This window comes from Petromyzon marinus (genome assembly GCF_048934315.1).
Source record: "Petromyzon marinus isolate PM22_M1 ecotype Great Lakes invasive population chromosome 68 unlocalized genomic scaffold, UKy_Petmar_22M1.pri1.0 chr68_unloc.1, whole genome shotgun sequence".
Taxonomy (NCBI): Eukaryota; Metazoa; Chordata; class Hyperoartia; order Petromyzontiformes; family Petromyzontidae; genus Petromyzon; species Petromyzon marinus.
In genome coordinates this window covers 7,013,099-7,036,606 of record NW_027422597.1, presented here as the reverse complement: position 1 = coordinate 7,036,606, position 23,508 = coordinate 7,013,099, and the positions used below count along the sequence as shown (strand labels likewise).

The 23,508-nt window shown below is 52.2% G+C and overlaps 1 protein-coding gene across 1 annotated transcript in view; it reads left to right on the top strand.

The window, feature by feature from the left end:
• Window positions 1-238: 238 nt before the first annotated feature.
• The window catches only part of LOC116958002 (aerolysin-like protein), a 56,473-nt gene continuing 33,203 nt past the window's right edge, over window positions 239-23,508 (top strand). The window contains exon 1 of the mRNA XM_076058202.1: window positions 239-259. The gene's annotated coding sequence lies outside the window, so the exon portion shown is untranslated. The remainder of the gene's footprint in view (window positions 260-23,508) is intronic.

Here is a 23,508-nt window from a genome sequence, read left to right as displayed (position 1 = left end):
TCAATAAACATACGCATCACGCTGCGGAGTTTTCACCACAGTCTGATGTCCTCTTCGCCCCCCCCCCTCCCAACACGATGCGTCCAGTTTATACTACAGAGTCCGTAGGTAATAATATTATAGTGCTTAGATACCATTACTCTTATCGGTGTGAGGGTAGTGGCCCAGCCCCCAGCCTGCCAATGTGCTACCTCCCCTGCCTTGGCAATGTAGGCCAGGACGGGGGCTCCACACGGGACTAGGCCTGACCAAGCCTATGGTAAGCACAAATTTCCTTGCTTCTTACGCTAAGAACTCAGGTTCATTGTTTACTATTATTAAACAAATAAGTTGGCAAATATTACAATAATAATGTTTCCGTAGCGGGTAGTTTGTGATAAACTACCTCAAGGCGTGACGACCCTGCCTTACGTGAGTCCCAGGCACAGCTGGCCCGGCTGTCAGTACCTGGTAAGGGCCCCTACCAGGCTTACGCGGTTTTCTCACTGCCTTGTGAGTGTCTCGGGAGAGTCAATGGCTGATATTTGTTGTTTTATTTTTTTTACCTACGTGACTTTACCGAATAGAACCAAAGAGTAAGGAGTGGGGCCCCTCAGGCGGTTTTGTGACGCACTGCGGCACATTCCCGGCAGCCCCTGCAGCCAAACTGGTACCAAACGTCGTGCTACGCACTCCTTTGGACATCACCAGCAAGGCCGAGGGGGGGATCCTGACGCATGGGCAACCCAGGATTTCCAGAATAACCTGCCCGGGCTTTGCGCTAGTAAGAGGTGAAAAAATGGGGAGAGGACACTCCTCGGCCACCTAATCGTGGCCAAAAAACACGGATGGCAGCAGTCACGGGTTATAAGCTCATTTTAGATTGGCGTAAAAAATGGGCGCCACGGGTTGCCATCGTCGGTGGGAGTGGTCATTGCACCCCAATGGATAGCTACCGCCCGCCTCAAGCTGGGCAGTCCCCGGCCAATAAGGTGCTTTCCCGCCAAGGCTCACCTGCTCCAATGGGTGTTTGGAGCTTATGGTTCATCACTAGACAAGCAGGCTGCAAAACCTGCACCAGACAAAAGCAAAACAAAATGAAAGAAGGTTCCAGCCCTTCATTTTGCAAGCTGGAATGTACGCACAGTGTGTTCTGGACTCTCCGAAGATCTATTGCAAATTGAGGACATCCGCAAGACTGCAGTTATCGACAGGGAGTTGGCGGTACTCCATGTCGATATTGCAGCACTGCAGGAGACCCGGCTCACTACGAGAGAGTGATTACACTTTCTACTGGCAAGGAAAACAGAAGAATGAACCAAGGCAACACGGTGTTGGGTTCGTCCTCAAAAACACACTCCTTGGCATGATATAACCACCGACTGCAGGCTCCGAGCGGATTCTACTCATGAGATTGCTCACTGCTTCTGGCCATGTAAACATCCTGAGTGTCTACGACCCAACATTCTACTCACCTCTGGAGATTCATGACCAGTTCTACGAAGAGCTTCACAATATTATTCGCAAAATCCCCAGCTCTGAGCACATGTTTCTGTTGGGAGACTTCAATGCAAGGGTTGGGGCTGACCATGACGCGTTGCACGCATGCCTTGGCTATCATGGCATTGGAAAGCTGAATGCCAGTGGCCAAAGTCTACTGGAGCTTTGTTCATACCACAATCTCTGTATCACAAACTCATGCTTTCTCACAAAACCATGCCATAAAGTATCATGGAGACATCCAAGGTCTCTTAATTGGCACCAACTGGACCTCGTCATCACCCGACAAGACCTCCTCAACTCGGTACTCATCACACGCAGCTACCACAGTGCAGTCTGTGACACCGATTACTCGCTGGTATCCAGCAAGGTCAGACTATGCCACAAAAATATATACGGACTCAAACAAAAGTGTTACCTACGCATCAACTCTGCCAAGACATCCCTCCCAGAGCTCACTCAATTATTCCAACACAGCCTTGAGCAGTCCCTACACGACACACCAGATGGAAGCGTGGAGACAAAGTAGGCATACATCAGAGACGCTATCTTTAATGCAGCCATCAATACCTTCGGCAAGCAGACAAGGTGGAACACAGGCTGGTTTTGAGGAACACCTGGCTATATTGGAACCCATCCTCCAAGCCAAAAGCATGGCGCTCCTCAAGTACAAGCAAGTCCCAAGTACAGAATCATTAAGGGCTCTGAAAGCTGCTCGCAGTGTAGCTCAAACGACCGCCAGATGCTGCGCCAAAAACTACTGGGTGAATCTCAGTAGTAGGATCCAACTCGCCTCTGACACTGGCAATATCCGTGCCATGTATGAAGGCATCAAGACAGCCTTTGGTCCAAACATCAGGAGTACTGCCCCCCTTAAATTCAGCACAGGGGCCCTCATCACTGATAAACAAGAGCAAATGGCCAGGGGTGTAGAACACTACTCAGAGCTCTACTCACGAGACAACGGTGTGTCAGAAGCTGCCCTTGCTGCTGTAAAGCCCCTACCAACGATACACGAACTCGACAATGTTCGAACCTTGAAGGAACTTGACAACGCCATCAACTCATTAGCCAGTGGAAAGTCACCGGGACAGGACGGCATCACACCTGAGGTACTGAAATGTGCAAAACCCGCCGTCCTCACAAAACTCCATGAACTTTTCTGCCAGTGCTGGGAAGAAGGAGCAGTGCCTCAAGACATGAAAACTCCAGCATCATCACCCTATATAAAAACAAGGGTGACCGTGGGGACTGCAATAACTACCGCGGCATCTCTCTGCTGAGCATTGTGGGGAAAACCTTTGCCCGTGTGGCCCTCAGCAGGTTACAGATATTAGCTGAGAGGACTATCCTGAGGCTCAGTGTGGCTTCAGAGCAGGCAGGGTCTACAATTGACATGCTCTTCTCCTTGCGTCAGCTACAGGAAAAATGTCGAGAACAGAGAATGCCCCTGTACTTGGCATTCATTGATCTTACAAAAGCCTTTGACCTCATCAGTAGGGGATGCCTTTTCAAACTCCTCAAAGTGATCGGCTGTCCACCGAAGCTGCTGGCAGTCATCTCCTCTTTCCATGACAACATGAAAGGAACAATACAGCACAGCGGTGTAAAGCAGGGGTGCGTGCTTGCCCCAACACTATTTAGCATCTTTTTCTCACTTATGCTCACACATGCCTTTAGGACAGCAGAAGAGGGAGTCTTTCTTCATACAAGATCTGATGGCAAACTCTTCAACCTTGGCTGTCTCAGATCCAAAACCAAAGTCCGCAAAGTCCTCATCAGAGAACTCCTTTTTGCTGATGATGCTGCGCTGACAGCTCACACAGAATAAGGTTTGCAGACACTCATCGACCACCTTGCCAATGCCTGCAACAACTTTGGCCTGACAATCAGTCTGAAAAAGACCAATGTCATGGGCCAGGATGTCAGAGACACCCCTTCCATAAACATTGGCAGCTACACCCTGGAAGTCGTTCAGGACTTCACTTACTTGGGTTCTACCATCACCTACAATTTGTCCCTTGTCACAGAGATTGACAAGCGCATTGGGAAGGCGTAAACAGCTATGTTCAGGTTGAATAAAAGAGTGTGGGAGAACAAATCCCTAACGCTCAACACCAAAGTACAAGTGTACCGGGCCTGCGTCCTTAGCACCCTCCTCTATGGGTCTGAGTCCTGGACAACATACGCCCATCAAGAACATCGACTAAACACATTCCACCTCCGATGTCTCAGGCGCATCCTCGATATCAGATGGCAAGATCGCATTCCCAACACCTCAGTTCTCAACTTGGCCAACATTCCCAGCATGTACTCTCTACTCAGTCATAGGCGCCTGAGATGGCTCAGGATGGCAGAATACCCAAGGATGTCTTGTACGGCGAGTTGGCATCAGGCACATGGGTCACTGGTTGCCCGGTCCTGTGCTTCAAAAATGTCTGTAAACGGGACATGAAGAGCTGCGACATCAACCCAAATGACTGGGAGAAAACTGCCGGCGACCGACTCAGCTGGCAGCAGGCTGTAAAAACAGGCCTCAGGAGAGGCGAGGAGAAAAGAACACTGCTTGGCAGTCCAAGAGGGAGCGACGTAAAGAAAAAGCAACAAACACCTCTGGAGCTGCCACCGCATTCATTTGCAATTGCTGTGGCAAGGATTGTCACTCAAGGATTGGCCTACTAAGTCATTCTAGGCGCTGCAAAACCTACAGCTGACCTCGTAAGGCGCAAAAAAGAATTGTCTCTCGAGACACAAAGGCCTATGCTATGCTAATGTTTGTGTGCCGATAATAACTCTAGTTCATTCTTTACTATTATGAAAGTAATTGGTTGTCAGATATTACAATAATTTTGTTTGTGTGCAGATAACAACTCACTCTCATTGTTTACTATTATGAAACTAATAAGTTGCCAAATATTACTGTAATAATGTTTGTGTGCAGATAATAACTCACGTTCATTCTTTACTATTATGAAACATAACTTGCCAGATGTTACAAAAATTATGTTTGTGTGCAGATAAGAACTCAGGTTCATTGTTTACTATTATCAGACTAATAAGTTGGCAGATATTACAATAATCATGTTTGTGTGCCCAAAACGAATTCTTCATTATTAGGTTGCTAAATATTTCCTTTTTTTGATGTGTTTTTATGATGCTGCGACGGTCGACTGCCAGTCTGTCATGTGGCCTGCTGCTTGCTGATTAATTAACGTCAGTGCACTGCCACTCTATTATCTACACTGCTAATTTTGTTTTTGCCCATTAAAAGTGTATGCCAGTCTATAATCTGTTGCCTGCTTCTTTGCCTCACTCAGTGTACTGCCAGCCTTTCATGTCGACTGTATTCTGCTTTTACAGCTGCTTCCCGTATTGCTAGCTTTTCATGTCGATTGTAGCAATGCTTATGTCATTGAGTGTATTGCTGCTCTTTATTTACACTTATTTCAATTTATTTATTCAATGCATTTCTATTACTTAGATTGCTCCCGTCACGCTATTTACTCATACGTAGTACTGCGATGCTGATCAATATGTTATTCTGCTAAATACGTTGGACTTTCTTTGCAACAGCCCATTGCATTTCGTCTATCGTTTTGTTACATTGCTGCAAACATCACCCATTTAAATTTTGCTATACCGCACCTTTACTTGTCACAAAAGTGGGGACCACACAGGGAGGTTCAATGTTCCAAATATTATTGACCTTGCTCTCTTACGGTGGGTGAGGAACATTTTGAGAGAAGCATTGTTCTTCCATACGAAGAAAATACCATCGCACGATTTCCTGACACTAACAGACCATACGATGCCCAACAATAATCAATTTTCCTGTCGCAAGCCCAAGATGGGTACCACGTCAAGATTCCTCCAATTACAAAGCTGCAGGACAAAGACATCCTCAAAAAACTGTCTCCTCTAAAAAAACTTCTATTCCTTCGTGATCATGGACAGAGGAGGAAACCACATATTATTGTGCGCCAACCTCTTTCACCAGTATGTTTTCTATGATTATGCCAACATTGAGAGTGAGCGCCTTCTTTACATTCAACTGAATCAAAACCGCCTGCGTGTGAATAGTATGCTCATCTCTGGGATGCCTTCAATGCCAAAGGAGATGCAAACGGTCACAATGTGGGCTGATTAGTGATTTTGCCTTCATCCTTCACAGCTCCACCAAGATACATGCATGAGAAGACTCAGGATGCCATGACGTACATTAGCCAATATGCCGCGCCACATCTCTTCATCACCTTCACTTGCAATTCCAAATGAAAGGAGATCCACGTTTACTTTCATCCCAACCAAAAGCCACCAGACAGATATGACATCTTAGCGAGGGTCTTCAAACTCAAAGTTTATGACCTCATGATGCATATTACGACCAACGAAGGCGGCGTTTTGCATAGACAAGCAGTATCTTGCACACCATTGGCTGGCAAAAATGTCGTCTTCCTCATGCTCACATTTTTCCCTATGGATGACGTAAACAATTCATGCAAGTCACATTGACACATTTATCAGTGCTCAGCTACCTCACCCCCATCAAGACCCTGCCCTTTTCCTATGTGGTCTGCAACCAAATGGTCCAAATGCGCCATGTATGCAAGAACAGAGGTGTTCCAAAAGGTATACATGCAACTACTTGAAACACACTCAGTCGGCCCATGATGGCTAACGCTTATATCTTCACAGAACTACTGAGCATTATATATTTAAAATTACGCTCAGACCTGCCACTAACTCGCTAATTAAGGTTCACAACCGGTCGATTGTTCCCTACTACCCTCTACTGTGCAAAATCTTCCAAGCCCACTTAAATGTAAAATTCTGCTATTCGAAAAAACCCATCAATTATCTTTGTCAATAAACCAACAAAGGCTCTGATATGCCTGTCTTTGTCTTACAAAACAGAGGGACAAAGTGTGCATGAGCTCAAACTTTTTTTCCAACGAACATACATCAGCGACAATGGGGCCATTTGCTAAATTCTTGCCTTCTCCATCCATCACCGTTCCCCCACAAGATTGTCAACTCATCTATGTCCCCAAAGGATATGCCCGAACAACAGGCCCTGGCTCCACAAGATACCACCCTTATGGCGTTCTTTATTTTGTGCCCAAGTTACCCATTTTCTGCCAACCTGCTCGACCATTACGTTCCCTCTTACTATACATGCACTGCCCAAAAAACATTGAAGCGACGTGCTGCTGACGGTTAATCTGATGCCTTAGGACGAGTCTGCACAGTTAATCCCAACAAACAGCAGTGCTACTTTATCCCAATGCTTCCCCATGTTGCCAAAGGGCACAAATATTTCCAAGACCTCGAAACAGTCGAAGGAGTTGTCTGTCAATCATACAGGGAAGCTTGCAATCTTCGTGCAATTCTTGCACGTGATCACCATCTTCATAAAGCTATGACGGAAGCTTCTGTTGGTCAGTCCCCTTTCCAACTGACATTGCTCTTCTTCATACATCTTCAAGTTTGCAGCCCATCTAACCCCATGGGACTCTGCCAAAAGTACAAATAGGTCATGAGTTAGGATATCCTCCACGGAGCTCAATGGCAAAATACAAACTTCGACATCAACTTTTCTGATGTCAATCTAGATTTGAAGTTTTCGTCACTTCTGATGTCATCTTCAAACAGGCCCTCATCCTCCTTCAGGACAAACTGCACTCCATTGGTGCTAAATACCTCGCGTCTATGGGACTACCAATGCCCTACACGGACAACCTGCATGCCCTTGCTCAAGAGATTCTACGTTCAATATGCTATTATGCTTTGCAGCTTCGTAAACTTAATTACGAAAATTAACCAAAGCTCATGCATGCACTAAATTGAAGCCTATACGAAAATTTTGCAACACATTGAGACTACAAATGGAGTCTTTTGTTACCTTGATGCACCTGCCAGTATTGGGAAGCCCTTTGTTTTCAAACTGCTCCTCACTAAGGCTCGCCAGAGAGAGAGAACATTGCTCGAGCTGTGGCATCATCGGGGATTGCTGTCAGTCGATGTGTGTGTGTGTGTCAATCCATGTGTGTCTGTGTATTGTTTGCCCGGGCAACGCCAGATGTGTGTGTGTGTACGTCGATCTGTGCGTGTCAGTCCATGTGTGTATGTCAGTCGCTGTGTGTGTGTTAGTCGATGTGTGTGCATGGCTTCATGTGAGTGTGTGTGTCTCTATGTGTGTCAGTTGATGTGTGTGTGTGAGTCCAAATGTGTGTGTTAGTCCATGTGTGTGTTAGTCCATATGTGTGTGTAAGTTCATATGTGTGTGTAAGTCAATGTGTGTGTGCGTGAGTCGATGTGTGTGTGTTTGAGTCCATATGTGTGTGCGTGTAGGTCCATGCGTGTATTTAATTCCATGTGTGTGTCTGTCTTTTTCGAACGAACAACGCCCGATGTGTGTGTGTACGTCGAAGTGTTTGTGTGTGTCAGTCAAAGTGTGCATGTCAGTCCATTTGTGTGCATATTTAGTCACTCTGTGTGTTAGTCCATGTTTGTGTGTTAGTAGATGTGTGTGCATGGCTCCATCTGAGTGTATAAGTGCGTGTCTGTAGGTCCATGTATGAGGGAATGTGTGTGCTTTATTGACCTGGTCAAGGCCTATCATACCATCAGTAGGCCTGGCCTCTGGGTTGTTCTTCATGCTTTTGGAGTGCCTCACCCTTTGCTCACGATCCTTAAGGACCTTCATGATGGTGAGCGGCCCCAAGTAAAACTACGTGGCCGTCAGTCAGAGCCATTCTCTACACCTTGGGGTGTGACAGAGATGTCCTCTGGCTGACACATTATTTAACATATCTTTTGACCACGTAGTTCGTGAAGCCTTTGTGGGGGCTACCGTCCCCCGACATCACCGTATTGTCGTGACCATTGCTCTCCAACTCCCCCGTAACACTCGTCCCACTACCCCCCGGCTGCTCTGTGGGGTCCGGGCTACCGACCTCCAATTCCTCGCCCCCTTGCACCCCCGACTTTGCGGCTGCCCGCGTCACCATGTTTCAATTGACGCAGTGGTCTGTTTTTACGCTCGCGGTGCGCTTTGCCATTCAGAGGCGGTGTGCAGCTGTAAGCGCGCTCGCCAGTAAATCTCCGTCCCGCCCGTAAACAAACAGGCGCAGCGCGTGTTTCCCTCCCACCCGCGCTCCACGTGTTCCGATAACAACAAACACGCCCCTACCCTCTGCCCAGCCCCGTACACCAATCGGACGCGAGGGGGTTGGAGCCGAGTGATGGGCGGGCGGGGTTTTTGCCGTGCGCGCGCCGCTGATTGGGGAGGGTCGCTAAAACAGTCGCGCGAATATGCGCGCGCCCGGCGCTTTAACTGGCTACTCCGTGATTAGACAATTGTGCGGGTGCGTGACCGCAACACAGCCACCCAGGTACGCGATCGCTAAGCACTATTGTGAGCGATATCACGCGTACGCGAGCACTGGGCCCCACCGAAAGTCGCCACGTATGCCCGTACGCGCCGCACAGTACTGTACACAATTGCACGGGTGCGCAATCGCAACGCCGTCACACCGGTATGCGAGCGCTATGCGCTACTGTAAACAATCGTGCAGGTACGTAAACACCGCACACTTCGTCTCGAGGTGAACAGCCGCGCATACACGTAGACACCCAGCACACTCTGCCCTCCACTTCACACTCCCAAAAGACCACACAAGACAGTTTTATCCCCCCACTAGCGAATTTTATTTACCTCGAGTAACCAATTTTATCTACGTGTGATGGTATGGGTCAGTGGACGCTAGTCTATCCCTCGGAGGTCTTCGATTCAATTTCTCCTACCGATCGCCCCGCTCTCTACCCTGGAATTAAAATGCTTAAACTTACGCCTCTCTCCCTCGCACTTACTTCCACCTGATGTACTGACCGCTGTAAGGGGACAAGGCGGCGAGTTGTCTCTGTAGAGGGGCGAGCCTGTCGGTGCTGGAGTATGTCTCACGGACGTCTCGGACGGCTGACTCTGCTGCTCCTAGAACCGCGATTATCTTGAAGAAGAACTCACTTGCTACCTGAATCCCCCTCCCTTTATCCTACCTACAATAAAGCAATTTCGCCGTTTTGGTCTCTTGGCCTCACGTCCAATCAGGGGCTCGGATTTTCCCGCCCTATCGATACCCGGATCCCAGCTCGGGTGACGTCGCCGCAGTGATCTCACCGACGTCCGCTCTCTGTTCTCCCGCTACCAGTCCACTGACCCGTGCTTGTGCGTGTGTGGTTCCACTCGCGGTGGCTCGATGGCCCTTGCCGTGACCATGCAACTTTAATATTAGGTCGCGGCGCCGCAGTGCATGTCAGCTACAGGGGGAAGATCGCCAAATTTCCCGGCCGCAGGAAACCATGAAGTTCGATCCCACTAGGGACTTCTGGACAAAAACCTATCAGCCGGGTGACCTCCCCTCCCGGCTCTACGTGGGGCGTGTGTGCGTTCGTGCGGGGGGGGGGGGGGGGGGTGGCGAGGGTGTACCACGTCGACATCCCCCAGTGGCGGCTTCACGGCGGTGGGCACGACCTCGGCAGAGCGGCTCTGCTGCGGCGGCCTCACGACTGTGCAGTGGGGAAAAACGCGGACGTCTGAGAAGGCACCGGCCCCGGGAAAGTGACGAGAAATCTGAGGCATCGGTGACGGCGTCGCGGTGGTGGGCGCGGTTCCGCTGGAGCGGCTCCGCTGCGGCGGCACCACACAGCCCCCCAAAGTGTCAGTCCCCGTCCCGGGTTGACTGAAGCACCTCGCCTGGGTTGCCCCTACAAGGTAGCGCCGAGGGGTCCGTGGGACTCGCCCGGCTCTCGTGGCTGGTCTCGATGGTGGTGGCTCCGTCTCTCGGGGTTCCGGCGGCAGTCTCCTTCTCCACTCCAATGGTTCCCTCCGGCCCTGGGTACCTGCGGGCTGGGAGACAAACTCGGGGGCGGTAGGGTTCAGGGGGCGCCGTCCCCATCTCTCCTGGCTTGGGCCGGGACCCCCTGGGGCCCGGGACCCCGTGGGGCCCATATACTCTGCGAGGCCCCCGGGTATCGGGGGTGTGGGGACCCCGGGGTTTCGGGGTCCTTGAACGGCGGGGTTCTCCCTCGCTGGGGCCGCCCTCCATGGTTTTAGTCGCCGAACATTAACTACCATCTCCCGGCCCCTCTCTCCCCACCAAATCAGTACCGTCCAGGGGGAAATCTGTCGCTCCACCATCCAGGGCCCCCGCCAGTAGGTGGTTAACTTCCCCACCTGCCCGGCCCCGACGCGAGGGGTGTGCAGCCACACCTTAGAGCCCGCCGAGTAGAAGGGGGGCTCCACCCGGGGTCGGGCGCCCCGCTCCTGCCGCAGGTGTGCGGTCTCGCCTTGCGGGTAGGCACGGACCCTAGCTTCTCGCAGGGTCCCCATCAAGTGCTCCACGGGGCGGCTCCCTTACTCCCGTTGCGGCGGAGGGACACCGAACAGCAGATCTGTATGCAGGCGAGACTCGCGACCAAACATCATTTGGAACGGGGTCTGTCCCGTGGATGTGTGTACTGTGGTGGCATAGGCGAACAGAGCATAGGGGAGGTGTTCGTCCCAGTCCCGTTGATTCGCGGCCGCCATGCTTTTAAGCTTCCCGGCTAGGGTCTGGTTCATTCTCTCTACCATCCCATTTGCCTGGGGGTGATACGCCGTAGTTCGGTCCTTCTGAATCCCGAACTCCCGGCACAGTGCCTGGAATAGCTCTGCCTCGAACTCACTACCCTGGTCAGTAATCACTCGTTCGGGGATCCCGTGCTTAGGTACGTAGTGTTCCACGAACGCTCGGGCCACTACGAGGGCTGTCTTATCGGGAATGGCTACCGCTACGGGATAGCGTGTGAAGTACTCCACCGCTACGAGAATATATCGGTTGCCCCAGTGGGATCGCGGGAATGGCCCCTGCAGGTCGATCCCGACCAACTGGTTCATCCGGCTGACGCGGAACGGCCTCAGGGGTACCTGGTATCGCACTGGTTTCGGCCCGCATTGCTGACATGCGCGGCAGCCCTGCACCCAGGCGGCCACGTCTTATGCCAACTTGGGACAGAGATACTGGCGGCACAGGGTTTCACGAGTGCGCCGTTCTCCATCATGGCCCCCGATCGGGTGGTCGTGCACTAGTCTCAGCAGCTGAGGTCGCACCTGGGCGGGCACGCAGATGCATCCCGGCTGGCCGGCTTCGGTTAGCTCCTGTACCACCCCGTTCTGCACGCACAATCGGGCATACAAACCACTCCAGGGCCCTGGTAGGGTGTCCTCTTTCTCCCGTAGGGCCGCCTCCACCGCCGCCAGATCTGGATCCCACAGCTGGATCCTTCTCAGCTGCTCGTCGTCCAGGCTCAGGAAGGCGCAGCCGACGTCCTCCTGGATCCGATCGGGTGGGGTTGAGCGACCCGTCGGGCCCCGGGGTGTGGGCTCCGTGCCCGCCGAGTGGTCCCCCGGGTCCCTGGTTCCTCCTACCGGGGTCTCTGTGGCACATACTGCGCTGCCTCTCACCGGGGGAGGGTTAGTCTCGGTGCGCTCCTGGGGGTCCACCACCTGCCGGCAACGGCCCTCCGTGAAGCACGGGCAAGCTTCCTCCGCCCTTGTCTCGGCGCCCACCGTGGGCCGCCTCGACAAGGCATCCGCGTTTGCGTGCGTACGCCCAGCTCGGTACTCTATTTGCAGGTTGTACTCCTGCAGCTGCGCCAGCCATCGGGCCATCTGCCCCCGCGGTTCCTTGAATGTAAGGAGGAACTGCAGGGCATAATGGTCGGTGCGCACCCGACATTTCCTGCCATACAAATACGGTCGGAACTGTTTACACGCGAAGACTACGGCATACAGTTCTTCACGGGTCACGCAATAATTCAGCTCGGGCCCACTCAGGGTCTGACTGGCGTAGGCGATGACCCACTCCGTCCCACCCTGTACCTGTGACAGCACCGCGCCCAGCCCACTGCTGCAGGCGTCGGTGTCCAAGATAAAATCCGTGGTGAAATCGGGGAAAGCTAGGGTAGGGGTGTGAGTGAGGTGGTCTTTGAGGGTGGTGAAGGCCGTTTGGCAGGCCTCCGTCCATCGATAGGGGTTCTTAGAGGAGGTGAGGTGGGTGAGGGGGCGTGCAATCTCACTGAATCCCTTAACAAATTGACGATAATAGGTGGCGAGTCCCAAGAATTACCTGATCTCCGTCAGATTCCTGGGCTGTGGCCATTCCACTACGGCGCGCACCTTTTCCGGATCGGTGCGCACCCCCGCCTCGCTGACTCGGTGTCCTAGGTACCCTACCACGCACTGCGCAATGTAGCACTTACGCGGCTTGAGCTTGAGATGGGCTGCTCGCAGTCGCTGGAACACCTCTTGCAACCTGGACCAGTGCTCGGACAGAGATCTGCTGAACACTATCACGTCGTCCAGGTAAATCAGGCACTGTTCCCACTGTAAGCCCCGCATTACCAACTCCATCAACCGCTGGAACGTCACGGGCGCGTTAGTGAGTCCGAACGGAAGCCCTCCTAACTCGAACAGCCCCATCGGGCTGGTAAATGCGGTTTTCGGCCGATCCTCCTCCGCCATCTCCACCTGCCAGTACCCGGACGCCAGATCGAGGGTGGAAAAATACCGTGATCCTGCGAAGCTGTCAAAGGTGTCGTCGATGCGCGGTATGGGGAAGGCGTCGCCGAGGGTGACTGCGTTCAATTTTCGGTAATCAACGCAGAACCGGGTCGAACCGTCCTTTTTCGTGACTAGCACCACTGGGGCAGACCAGGGGCTCGTCGAGGTCTGAATTATGTTATCATGTAGCATGTCCGCGACTGCCTCCTTGATCTGGGTCCATTCGGGCGCGCCCACCCGGTATGCGGGGAGTTTGATCGGTCGGGCTGCACCTGTGTCAATTTGGTGCTTAATAAGCTCTGTTCGGCCTACATCTGAATCGTGCTCCCTGAACACGTAGGCGTACTCCCGTAACAACCCGCGCAGCTGATCGGCCTCCCCCTTAGGTAAATCTGCCCAAAGCACATGTAACGCGTCATGCAGGGGAGCGATCTCGGCCCGGGGGGTTGGGCCGACCCGCCAGGCCAGATCCTGGTTGTCCTCGGAGTGTCCAGGGTCTTCCGCCCAGAGTGCAAACACCGAGTCGTTAGTGGCGCGCGTGCAGGGGGTGTATGGTGGCTACTGTGGTGCGTCGTCGTAGCATCGCCGAGGTACTGTGTGGGTTAAACACCCGCATAAACAGTCGCCCCCCATCTGCGTTTACCAGCGTGGCTGACCCTACGACTCCGTACTGTGCTGCCAACTCCGGGTGAGGGGTTAGCATTACCTCGCCCGATGGTCGGTGTGTGGGTCGGCGGAGGGGGTTGCCACTGGCACCACCATCTTGGCGAGTGTCCCGATGGTGACGGCCGACACCATCGTAGCGGTTACGGGTGTGAAGCGAGGGCGATCCCCGCTGCCTTCCACCGTGGCGCATCGCTGGCGGGGCTGTACGTTGAGCCCCAGTTTCTCCAGGAGGTCCGTCCCTGCAATACACTCATGGCACAACACACTCGAGACGTAGAATTCCTGTGTGCACACCTGGTGTCCGAGACGGAGCTCGAGGGAGATCCTTCCCAGCAACCCCATCCCGGCCCCGCTCGCTGTGTGCAGCGCGCGATCCGGGACCTGCAGGTGGCTCACGTCAACCCCGAGTACGCTGCAGTGTGCAGCGCTCACGAGTGAGGCTATGGCCCCCGTGTCCAGTAGGATCTGGGTGCGCTGCCCGTTCACTTGTCCTTCCACCAGCGACGTGGCCCCCGTGATTCCTGCCACCAGCTCCCACAGTCAGTCGCCCGTCCTCACCACATCCTTGGGTGTTGTGGTCGGAACCTGTGTGGGGGTCACTCGCTCACCATTATTATTATCGTCGTTTTGTTTCGGGACCTCGTTGATTGCACCCCTAGGTGGTCCACTCTCTAGGGGGCGTTGGCGTTTAACCCTGGTGCGTTTCTAGTGCGGGCGATCTGAGGACAGTCCCTCACGAGATGCCCTTGACAGTCGCACAGGTAACATGCTCGGGGAAGGGCGGCGGCCCCGTAGGAGCCTCCCTGCCTACTCTTTCCACTCCCGTACGCCACTGCCCAGACTCCGCCTCTAGTCGGGCTACCCTCCCGGCCAGCCCTCCCACCTCGGTCTTAACCGTCTCCACCGTAGTCTGCAGCGTAGTCATATGTGCCCGTACTTGGGTTACCTTGTTGTCCACCTGGGTTATTCTTTCACCTACTTGGGTTACCTTGTTGTCGATCCCCCCGATGCCCGTCTGTATTCCCGCTACCCATCCTGGGGTTGTCTTGCGGGATACCGGGGGCTCCCTTTCCCGAACCCTTATCATTCTGGCCAGCTCCTGTTCCTCCTTTTCCTCCTCGGTGGACAGACTTGCGATGGTGCGCTCTCGTCCCAGTCTTCGGAGCTGCGTGCGTTAGCTAGAAATCCTTTCACACTTACGCGCGCTCGACAAGGGCGTTAAAGGGAAGGCGTGTACAGTTCATGTCTGGCTGCCACCACGCCGTGCCAGTCAAGTATCGCTGGATTTTCTCGGCGGCCAGCTCCTCAATCACCTCCGTCGTGTACCCCGGGTGTGCGATCTTTGTTAGCTCGCGCACATCCTCGGCATAATCGCGCAGGTCCTCGCCGGGTTGGCAACGGCATGCCTCTAAGGCCGCTTTTGCCTCCTCCTCATCGCGCGTACCAAAACGCAGATCAAGTCGGCGCATCAGCTCCTCTAGCTGTGTCTGCGCGCTTGCGGGTAGGGCTTCCACAAAATCGGCTGCCCGCCCATCCAGATTCATATTAAGTTGATGTAACGCCTGCGCGTCCGTCCACCCACTAATTTCCTTAGCCCCTAGGATGTTGCGGGCAAACGCTTTCCACGAAGGGGTACCCCGGCCGGTGAATATATGCCTTATTTTCGTGTGGGGTAACGCGGGGGTCCGTACCGCTTCTGACACCAAACTGTGGGGGCTACTGTCCCCCGCCATCACCGTATTGCCGTGACCATTGCTCTCCGACTCCCCCGTAACACTCGTACCACTACCCCCTGGCTGCTCTGTGGGGTCCGGGCTACCGACCCCCAAATTCTCGCCCCCTTGCGCCCCCGACTTTGCGGCTGCCCGCGTCACCATGTTTCAATTGACGCAGTGGTTTGTTTTTACGCTCGCGGTGCGCTTTGCCGTTCAGAGACGGTGTGCCACTGTAAGCACGCTCGCCAGTAAAATCTCCCTTCCGCCCGTAAACAAACAGGCGCGGCACGGGTTTCCCTCCCACCCGCGCTCCACGTGTTCCGATAACAACAAACACGCTCCTACCCTCTGCCCAGCCCCGTACACCAATCGCACGCGAGGGGGTTGGAGCCGAGTGATGGGCGGGCTGGGTTTTTGCCGTGCGTGGGCCGCTGATTGGGGAGGGTCGTTCAAACAATCGCGCGAATATGCGCGCGCTCGGTGCTTTAACTCGCTACTCCGCGATTAGACAATTGTGCGTGTGCGTGACTGCAACACAGCCACCCAGGTACGCGATCGCTAAGCACTATTGTGAGCGATATCACAGGTACGCGAGCACTGGGCACCACCGAAAGTCGCCACGTATGCCCGTACGCGCCGCACAGTACTGTACACAATTGCACGGGTGCGCGATCGCAACGCCGTCACACCAATATGCGAGCGCTACGCGCTACTGTAAACAATCGTGCGGGTACGTAAACACCGCACACTTCGTCTCGAGGTGAACAGCCGCGCATACACGTAGACACCCAGCACACTCTGCCCTCCACTTCATGCTCCCAAAAGACCACACATCACAGTTTTATCCCCCCACTAGCGAATTTTATTTACCTTGAGTAACCATTTTTATCTACGTGTGATGGTATGGGTCACTGGACGCTAGTCTATCCCTCGGAGGTCTTCGATTCAATTTCTCCTACCGATCGCCCCGCTCTCTACCCTGGATTTAAAACGCTTAAACTTACACCTCTCTCCCTCACACTTACTTCCACCTGATGTACTGACCGCTGTAAGGGGACAAGGCGGCGAGTTGTCTCTGTAGAGGGGCGAGCCTGTCGGTGCTGGAGTATGTCTCACGGACGTCTCGGACGGCTGACTCTGCTGCTCCTGGAACCGTGATGATCTTGAAGAAGAACTCACTTGCTACCTGAATCCCCCTACCTTTTTCCTACCTACAACAAAGAAATTTCGCCGTTTTGGTCTCTTGGCCTCCCGTCCAATCAGGGGCTCGGATTTTCCCGCCCTATCGATACTCGGATCCCAGCTCGGGTGACGTCGCCGCAGTGATCTCACCGACGTCCGCTCTCTGTTCTCCCGCTACCAATCCACTGACCCGTGCTTGTGCGTGTGTGGTTCCACTTGCGGTGGCTCGATGACCCTTTCCATGACCATGCAACATTAATATTAGGTCACGGCGCCTCAGTGCATATCAGCTACAGGGGGAAGATCGCCCAATTTCCCGGCCGCAGGAAACCATGAAGTTCGATCCCACTAGGGACTTCTGGACAAAAACCTATCAGCTGGGTGACCTCCCCTCCCAGCTCTACGTGGGATGTGTGTGCGTTTGTGCGGGGGGGGGGGGGTGGCGAGGGTGTACCGCGTCCGCATCCCCCAGTGGCGGCTTCGCGGCGGTGGGCACGACCTTGGCAGAGCGGCTCTGCTGCGGCGGCCTCACGACTGTGCAGTGGGCAAAACGCGGACGTCTGAGAAGGCACCGGCCCCGGGAGAGTGGCGGGAAATCCGAGGCATCGGTGACGGCATCGCGGTGGTGGGCGCGGTTCCGCTGGAGCGGCTCCGCTGCGGCGGCACCACACCTCCAATGGCTGTACCAGAGGAATTCCCATATGGTACAGATACAATGGGAGGCTGATCGATGCCCGTGTGCGGTCAAGGGATGGATCCCTATTGTTCAATCATATTATGTATGCCCATGATCTGGTAATTGCTGCTCACTCAGAGGACGAGTTGCAGGCACTGCTGCTGAACTTGGAGCTTGCCAGTAAGAGGCGGGGCCTTACCATCAGCCCCACCAAAATGATGCACCTGCCTGGGTATTTTGTACCATCGGACACTCCACCCCCACAACTCCCAATTCCTGATGGGCCACTTGTGGAGAGAGTGGAGAGTTTGCCATACCTGGGCAGTGTGCTCATCACTGGCTCCGGTTTAACAGCAGAGGTCTCCGAATCAGTCGAGCGGCATTGTCTTTTCATCATTTGCTTAATGCTGTGTGGAAGGTACCTGGTCTCTCGTTCTGCATGAAGCTCCAGGTCTTCTCGCCCACAGTCATTCCCTCCCTTCTCTACACTTGTGAAACTTGGACCCCCCTAATGGAACATCTTCATCAGTTAGAAACATTTATGCTGGCCTGCTAACGATCCATCCTGGGTTTAACCATATGTGTGTGTGCGTCTAAGTCGATGTGTTTATATGTGTGTGGGTCGATGTCTGTGTGTAAGTCGATGTGTGTGTCTGCCTTTTTCGCCCAGGCAACGCCAGGTACTTACCGCTAGTTTACCTATAAACTGTGCAGCTTTACAATTCTTTAGGAGTGTGAGCTCCTCACTCACGTACCATGACAATGCTCCACTGTCAGCCACACTTTCGGCAACAACGTTTCAGAGCTCGAGACTATTCACTCCTTTCGGCCCTCAGATTTGGAACGCTCTGCAGCAAAAACTGCGCGGGATGCTGAGATGCTCCCATTTAGAAATAAGCTCAACACCTACTTACGTCCTATGATAGGTCAGATGAAGTAGATCTTTTATCGCATAATTACACGCTTTTATTTAACTCACTCTGTCTGTTGTTGTATCCTCTAATCTTGTAAATCAATTTTAACCCACTTCCCAATGTGGTATCGACTGCAAACTTTGTATACTCATGTCTTACTGATGACAATACTATATTCTATCATGAAAAATGTAAATATTCTTTTTACACGCTTTCTATTAACTCACTCCATTGTTGTTGTATCCTCAAATCTTGTAACTTAAATTTAACCCACTTCCCAATGTGCTATCGACTGCAAACTTGGTATACTTATGTCATACTGATGACAATACTATATTCTATCATTAAAAATATATTTTTAAACCATCTTTTTACGTTATGTTTCGGATTGGGTCTAATTGTCCACGCTCAACTGACGGCTGTAAATCACGACGGTCCCTTACGTTATGGCAAGCTTCGGGGCCACTTCCTGGAGTCGTGGAGCTTTGCCATTACGAGTTCGGTACATTTAATTAAAGCGTGTTTTAAAAAAAAGTATTTTTAAATATTACTTAGTGTTTTTAATGGCGTGGCGGAGACACGGGGCCCGCGGAGCGTGTAAAGTGGGTTGTGCGGAGCCAAGCGTGGCTCGCCGAGGGGCGGGGGGTTGTGGACGGAGGGGGGGGGGGAAAGGAGCACGGGGAGGAGGGGCAGCTCGGAGTTGGCCGTGGGGGATGTACAGGGAGACGCGGGGATTCGTGGGATGACAAGTCGGCAGTGCTGGGTGTTGTTCTGGGTGGCGCTGTGCTGGGCGCTGTGCTGGGCGCTGTGCTGGGCGCTGTGCTGGGCGCTGTGCTGGGCGCTGTGCTGGGCGCTGTGCTGGGCGCTGTGCTGGGCGCTGTGCTGGGCGCTGTGCTGGGCGCTGTGCTGGGCGCTGTGCTGGGCGCTGTGCTGGGCGCTGTGCTGGGCGCTGTGCTGGGCGCTGTGCTGGGCGCTGTGCTGGGCGCTGTGCTGGGCGCTGTGCTGGGCGCTGTGCTGGGCGCTGTGCTGGGCGCTGTGCTGGGCGCTGTGCTGGGCGCTGTGCTGGGCGCTGTGCTGGGCGCTGTGCTGGGCGCTGTGCTGGGCGCTGTGCTGGGCGCTGTGCTGGGCGCTGTGCTGGGCGCTGTGCTGGGCGCTGTGCTGGGCGCTGTGCTGGGCGCTGTGCTGGGCGCTGTGCTGGGCGCTGTGCTGGGCGCTGTGCTGGGCGCTGTGCTGGGCGCTGTGCTGGGCGCTGTGCTGGGCGCTGTGCTGGGCGCTGTGCTGGGCGCTGTGCTGGGCGCTGTGCTGTGTTAAGTGTTGTGCTGGGTGTTGTACTGGGTGGTGCTGTGTTGGGTGTTGTACTGAGTAGTGCTGTGCTGGGTGCTGTGCTGGGTGGTGCTGTGTTGGGTGTTGTACTGGGTGGTGCTGTGCTGGGTGCTGTGCTGGGTGGTGCTGTGTTGGGTGTTGTATTGGGTGGTGCTGTGCTGGGTGGTGCTGTGTTGGGTGTTGTACTGGGTGCTGTGCGGGGTGGTGCTGAGTGCTATCATATGTGGTACTGGGTGGTGCTGGGTGATGTGCTGGGTGGTGCTGGGTGATGTGCTGGGTGGTGTTGGGTTGTGTGCTGGGTGGAACTGGGTGATGCTGGGTGATGCTGGGTGACTTCCTGAAAATTGCTATTACCTATTGTATCTAACCACTAAAATGATGTCTCTGATTACGAATATTGAATGATGACGAACCACTGCGTCAATTTAGTTTTGACGGCAGTCGTGGTGGTGTTGATGGTGGTCATGCCGTCAATCATTAGCATCTAATTTGCATATCATTTGCATGTAGACTAATGAGTTGGCAAGTGGCGCGCAGCATAAACACCACCACCTCCACGCGAAAGGGAAGCGCGTGTCTAAGTGGCCAGACGTTTCGGGCAACTGTTATATATGTAGGTTATGAAAATTTGATGAAAATAATAAAACATTTAAATGAAATTTGAAATTTGCGTAAATTATCCGGATTATGTTAATTTGTGTTATTATGTGTATAAATTATGCTAATTCGGAAGATAATCGTTTTAATTTATGCAGGTGGGTGTGGTTATGATAATGCAGGTCGTTATGATAATTGGGCCCAGCCTCGGTGACGAGAGTTGGTTATCAATTGGAATAATGCAATTCATCATATTCAGTTATGCAGGTGTTGTGAGCGTGAATGAGAGAGTCAACTAGGCTTCGTTGTTTAACTCCGTATTATCAATAAGGATACGATTATTCTCGCTTTAACATTTATTGATTATTTGTGTTAGTGTGCTTATGATAGGTCCCCCAAGTTCATATCTCAATCGCAGAACAATTCTTATGCGGAATTTCAGAAAAAATCACACAGTCGCTTCTGCATTAATCAATTTTATTTTCTAACTAAACTTTAACTTTAGAAGATGCACTCTCGATCTTGGCATTTCAACACCGTATCATCACTTCTGCGTTATTTCACTCTGGTCACGGCACATATGGTTAACCACCGCGTAACGCGACCTCGGTTGTTGAGAGAGAGAGACAAAAAAATGCAAAGGCTTCTCTAAGCAAAACCTTAACTCTCTATTATGAATGATTATACTGGAATTTGCACATTCCTAGATCCATAACAAGATTATGCCATTAAAGACGACCGACTAAAATATTTCTCAGTCACCGTATTCACGTAACTCGATGGCAACAATGTTCTTCGTTATCAATTGATTTTTAATGCACCACCTTGGAGTGACAACCCTTCTTGATTGTCCCCATATGCGTATCGTGTGTCTTCTTTATCACTGCTTCAATTCTTTGCGTAAAGCAGACGCCGAGGTTGGCATCTCTTGTGTCAAAAATGTGTTTGTTCCCTGGGAAGCAGTGGGGGTGGGAGGGTGAGAGTGTGGGGGAGGGGGGGCAAACGAACACGGCTGCCACAGTTTCTGTCCAAAGCTGGCTGGAAGAGTCGGCACGACGCTCACCGTCGTTGCGCGATGATCCGTCGTCAGATAGCGCCCCGAGTTCGTCCGCTGGCTGCAGTTCCTTTCTCTTGTCTTAGTTCCCAGCTGGTGCTGGTCGGTGTGCGTGTGGGTCGAACCCACGACGCGCTCGCTGGCGCTTACACTCTTGCTCACGAGCGGCTGGTCAGGCTCTTTCCGCTGCTAGATGAGCCAAGTCGCACACGCTCTCTCTTGAGATGCCCGAATGCTCTCAGCGCTGATTCGCTGACAGCCGGCTTCTTCACTGCTGGATGACTGCTGCACGCTCTTGCTTGGCGGCTGGTCAAGCTCTTTCAGCTGCTGATTGAGCCACGTCCACGTGCTCTCTCCTTGGAGATGATGACACTTTGTTTGTTGGCGGCTGGCCAAGCTTTTCCGCTGCTGGATGGCTGCTGCACGCTCTTGCTTGGCGGCGCTGGCCGCGCTTTTTGTTTGTTGGCGGCTGGCCAAGCTTTTTCTGCTGCTGGGTGGCTGGCACTTGATGTAGGAATAAAGTTTTGAGTGATACTTTGCCTTTCGCCTCTGAACTCACTTTCGTTGATACATAGCGACTCAGCGATCCTCGCTACTCAGCGAGGCTCACGCTCCTTGGAGCCAGCCATTCGCTGCGACTGCTCGTGCCTTGTCGAACTGGAACGGACTGGTTTGTCGAGATGATGGTGCGCCGTTATATTCAAAAAGAATCTCCGCTCTGCGCGGTGGGGAGAGGCGTGGCCTGTGTGTGTGTTCGTGTTTGGTTGTTTATCAAGCCATCTGCGTTACACGACCTTGGGGGGGGGGGGGGGCGGCGACCCTCTTTGTAACAACAAGCCATTCCTCGCTAGGGTGTTACATTCCTTTCTCGTGCTGCGGGAAGACAAAGACGGCCGGGAGGCTCTTTCTCGCTCTCTGTCTAACCCTTGAGTAAACTTCCCCTCCCCTCTTGGTGACCCTGGAGGCTGTGTCCATCAAACCGGTTTGTTTGTGAAATTGTCCCCTGGCCATCTGGTGATTCGCAGATAACGTAACCTCTCTTTAGCCCGGGAGTGTATTATTATTATTTATATATTTTATGGCCTTTTGACGATTTCCATCTGTGTTTGCTGCGCTGGGTTTGTGTTTTTCATTCATTATTTCGGTTAAAAAATATATGTATATCGGCAAATATTATTGTTGATATTAAAGATGGAAATAGGGGCCCGTATGCAACACTACGACCCCCCTGCTCTAACCAGGGCTCACCAAGGAAGGAAAAGCCTCGCCGAGTCTCTCGCTACTTTTGCTCAGCAGGGTCTTGCCAGTCACCGCAGTGAGTGCGTGATGTCGTAATTTTTCACGCTTTTATTTAACTCACTGTCCTTGTCGTTTTCCTCAAATCTTGTAACTCAATTATTACCCACTTTCCAATGTGGTATCGACTCCAAACTTGCTATACTTATGTGATACTCATGACAATACTATATTCTATCATAAAAAATACAAAAAAACATTTAAAAACATTATTACACTGGTATGTTTCGGCTTGCCTTTCATTGTTCACGGTTAATTGACGTTTGCTGTAAATGACCATGGTCCCTTACACTATGGCAAGCTTTGGGGCCACTTCCTGGAGTCCTGAACTTCTTTCATAACGACAGTACATTCATGTTTATGATGTGACGATACATCTACTGCTGAATGGCTAATCACACTTTTAGGCAATGTACAAACAGTTTTAAATCATATTTTATATATGCTCTGTTTTGCCTACGGTGTAATTGTCGATGCTCAACTCACCTTGCCTGTAATTTCTACAGACTTATTTGATATCATACATTTTCGACATTCAATAATGCCTTTCACTTTCATTTATCATTTACTGTCCTTAATGATCCACGTCCAATCATTTTATAACATATCACATTTTTTGCACATGTACTAAAAAAAACTGATGAATCGCTAGCACACTATTACACACTAATGATGACTTTCTATTATTTGCCGAGGGCATGGGTACTGTAGTAGCACTGTACTGCTGTCATATGCACATGCATCTATTCGTTTTTGTTATACAATGTATATGCACGGTATCATTGTGTTACTCACGGGAAAGAAGCCCTGCAACACTGCTGCCGTAGAAGAAATGGGACGAATGAGAAAGTACAACCCCAATCAAGAGAACAATTAGCCTTCATCTAAACGCTTTAATACTTAAATGTTTTAACTTTGGTACATAATTAATCAAATATTATTTGGTAACAACATTTTATGCCACTTAAAAGTACTAAATACAATATATATTTTTAAAAAAACTT